Here is a 4071-nt window from a genome sequence, read left to right as displayed (position 1 = left end):
GGCTGCTGCCGTCGCGTCTGCAGCAAATAACGCGCATACACAGGGCTTTTTTCTTTTATATAAAGCCGCTTGAGCTCCGCGATGGTAAGATCATACGTCGTGCATTGAGCGACCGCGTGGTAGACCCGGTAGTCGATTTTTGAGTGTAATATTGCCAGCTTCGCGGCAGGCGTCGGAGCGGTCTCAGGCTCATCAAAGAGATGCTCCAGTTGTCGGAGCCAGTGCTTGAGTTGCAAGCCTCCGTCCGTGGCTTGTGGGTCGGCGCTGAAAATGGACACCGTCAACGTCTTGTTGCCAGCCATGTCAGCAGATCTTAAATGCAATTAAGTGTTGTGGAAAACCATTCAGGTCCGCACAACTTTAGTCCAACGGTTTGGTTTAATTGCATTTAGATCATCAGATCATTCCTGTAAGTAGAAATACACAATAAGCATACGATGCGACATCTCATAAAGCCATTCATATCAGTCAATGCAAGCAAGCTAGATATTCTATAAAGGCGTACCATTAACGAGGCTACCGATGTAACATGTCACAAGGGAGAAGTCTCGGAGCACTGACACAGCAACGGGTCTTATAGTCACGCCCCTAGTGGGGACAACAATGACAGCGAGCAGCGAGCATCCCCACCCGGGTTCAGTACGGATACGATTTCACTACAACCCTTTCCCTTAAGTCACAATAAGCATAATATCTAGAATACTTCGAAACAGCAACAATACTCATAACAACAATCATTAAGGCCGAGTCCATAACACTTCCACCCATCAGGAAAGAAAGTTTGACCACAGCGAAAACTTTCTTTGCAGGCCAACTTGTCAACAAACAACCTATTGCCTCCTAATAGCACTTTCCCCCGGGAGGCCGAGCTGAGTATTCCCTACATGGACGCCTTTAGGAACGTGAAGTTCACGGTTAGTCCGTGCAGGAACGTTTACTACATGGACGCCTTTAGGAACGTGGCGTTCACGGTTAATCCGTGTAGGAAAGTTCACTACCTGGACGCCTTTAGGAACGTGGCGTTCACGGTTAATCCGTGTAGGAATTTTGGTTCGGCTGCTCCGCAGCATTCAGTGCTTCAACTCTTTCTAACTTCCCTAAGATTCACGGTTGGACCACCTGTCACTGTAGTCACGTGAATAACGGTCTCCTTCTCGGCCGCTACCCTGATAGTTGTCCTTTCAGGAGCTGTCGTAACTCTGGGAGCCTCCATAGCAATATCGGCTGCGGCCACCACCAACACTACCGCCAAGTTGTCCTCTTCTGTAGCCCCCTCGACGCCGACGAAATGCCTTCCCTACTGTTATGGTCCGACCCTCCAACTCCTGGTTATTCAGATCCTTTTCTGCTTTTTCTGGCGTCCTTTGAGTTTTCAAATGTGACAAAGCCAAACCCTCTTGACTTTTGGTTCTCCGTCTTTTATCAGCAGCACTTCCAAAAGCGGTCCATATTTGTTGAAGGTAGACTCCAGAGCCTCTTCCTTTGTTTTGAAGTTCAGTCCACCTACAAAAAGCTTGCCAACTTTGCCTCCATCCCTGACTGGTGTGGTGTTATTTCCCATATCGGACTTTTTCACAACCATCAGGTTACTAGAAACTTGACCCCCGGCCAAATCATTCCCAACCACAACTGATACTCCCTCTACAGGAAGAGTGGCTTGCAACCCCACGGTGACTGGTCCTGACACCAAATCAGACTCTAGATTGATGACATGAAGGGGAGCGCTAACCCAGCCACTGATCCCCTGTAACCGAACACTATCACCAGTTGCTGTACTCTCCGACAATGGCAAAATGCCTTCAAGCATTAAGGATTGATGTGCTCCTGTGTTCCTCAATACCCTAACAGGTCTTGGGTTAATCGAGTCTCCCTCCAGTGAGACAAACCCCTCATAAATAAATGGTTGGTAACTCTTCTGCGGGCGATTTCTCACGTTTGCCATCGCATTCGGAGTTGTACTAGTCGGACTCCGCTCCTGATTTTCCTTTCCCAAAGCATGACAGTGGGACATCAAGTGTCCTGGTTTATGGCAAAAAGCGCAAGTAGGCCCGGAGGAGAACCTCGTGGTCTGCCTCGAGGCCCACGGAGGATACGTTTGCCTTGAAACCGTTGACTTCTGACCTCTAGAAGTCGTGATATCAGAGTGGTCCTCCTCTGGAGGCCGCCCCCATGAATTTTCGTTCTCCGCCCCTGCCGTACCATAGCTCCCCTGGCTAAGTGTAGGCGAGAAGTTAGGGTTGTGGAACCTCATCCTGTGGGTTAAGGCATAGTCATTTGCCATGGTCGCTGCCTCATACAACTTTGGTACTTTCCTTTGCTCCAGGTGTATTTTAATGTCCTCGTGGACACACTGTTGGAACTCCTCCACCAGGATCAATTGTCGCAATAGTTCGAAGTCTTTCCCAACTCCTTTTGAATCGCACCACCTATCAAACATGGTTTCTTTCAATCTGGCAAACTCCACGTGGGTCTCACTCTCCCTCCTCCTGGCATTCTGGAATTTTTGCCGGTAAGCTTCCGGGACCGGTAAGCTTTGCCGGTAAGTTACAATCTGGCAAACTCCACGTGGGTCTCACTCTCCCTCCTCCTGGCATTCCGGAATTTTTGCCGGTAAGCTTCCGGGACCAATTCATAGGCTTTGAGAATGTGTTTCGTCAATACCTCGTAATCTGCACATTGGTCAATCGGTAAAGCCGAATAAATCTCTTGAGCTTTACCCACCAGAACACTTTGCACTAGTCTGGACCAGTACTCCTCAGGCCAGTTTAACTGTCGAGCCACTTTCTCAAAGTGTGGAAAAAACTTGGCTACCTCCTTCTCATTGAAGGGTGGGACCAGCCTCACATGTCTGCCAACATCCCAGGTGTTCTGACTAAGTGTCGAACCAGTCAGCAGGAATGGTACCTCTCCCCATTCTCTCATTAACTCCAGCTCCTTGACTTTAATTTCCTGCTGACGCGCCAATTCACGGTCCTTTAACTCCCTTTCGGCATTCTCTCCTCTGCTTCGAGGTCTCTTTCCACTCTCCTTTCCTCTCTTTCCACTCTCCTTTCCTCTGTTCTTTTGTCTTCTAACCTTTCCTGGAGTTCTCTTTCCACTCTCCTTTCCTCTGTTTTTTTGTCTTCTAACCTTTCCTGGAGTTCTCTTTCCAGTGCTTTTTCCCTTTCCTGGCTCCGTAATTGCATCTCCAGTTTCCGAAGCTCCACATTTTCTTGTTCTTCTGGTAACCAATCCCAGGCTACCTCTTCCCATGCTTTTAATCCCACCATAGATTGTATCACCACTGTCTGCAACTCTGCCTTCTTCATATTAGTTTGGACCTCCAGGCTAAAATGTTTGGCCAATTTCCAGAGGTCCGATTTTACTAACGCTCTGAACTGTGCTTCACTCGGGGTCACCGTAAACTTCTCTGCGTCAAACGCCATAGTGACTACTGGTAACACCTGTTAACCTTCACACAAGAAATTTTTAACAAACAAAAACAAAAGTATTTTGTTGTTGTTGTTGTTGTTGTTGTTTGTTTTTGGAAAAAATCTGGGAATGTTGGAAAAACTTCCAAACTTGGGAATTCCTTCCCGGACTAAATTTAGATTTTTTTTTAGATCCCGGACGCAGACCCAATTGCGAGCCCACGAAAATCAATTGGACAAGCCCCCAATTTCTGTTACGGGGTCCCCCCCCTTACCCCTGGTCTCGGTGGACCTCCGAACCCCGAGAGGGTCCCCGGCAGAAAGATGTGTTATCCCTGGTTGAAACCCAGCAAATAACGTCCCTCAATGGAGCCAGCAAATGAAACAGCCGAACCAATGATGCAACCACACCAACTTATAAACAAACCATACTATATTATAAATCACATACAAAGAGCCATACAGCAATGGGGCAATCACCCCTACTTTCAAATCTTACGATAATATCCTTGTCAAGCCCCTTAACCCCACTCACGGCACCTCCCCCAATGTCTCTGCTCCCCTCCAAGGCGAAGTCCCAGTGTCTCTGTGCGCTCCCGCGATCGGGGAGTCGAGGCCCGGAGGTCAATTGAGGCGTGGACAAGCGAGACGACCCCGAGGT

The 4071-nt window shown here is 48.4% G+C and overlaps 1 long non-coding RNA gene across 1 annotated transcript; it reads right to left on the bottom strand.

The window, feature by feature from the left end:
* Positions 1 to 359: 359 nt before the first annotated feature.
* On the bottom strand, positions 360 to 609 carry LOC144892804 (uncharacterized). The gene is made up of 2 exons (XR_013623954.1): positions 506 to 609; positions 360 to 407 (listed from the first exon to the last, which is right to left on the bottom strand). It is a non-coding gene; the product is annotated as an uncharacterized LOC144892804 (long non-coding RNA).
* Between the last annotated feature and the right edge of the window lie 3462 nt (positions 610 to 4071).

Source organism: Myxine glutinosa, chromosome 7 (genome assembly GCF_964187855.1).
Source record: "Myxine glutinosa chromosome 7, kmMyxGlut1.1, whole genome shotgun sequence".
NCBI classification, from domain to species: Eukaryota; Metazoa; Chordata; class Myxini; order Myxiniformes; family Myxinidae; genus Myxine; species Myxine glutinosa.
The sequence above is the reverse complement of the archived record's forward strand: the minus strand, read 5'-3'. Positions and strand labels throughout refer to the sequence as shown.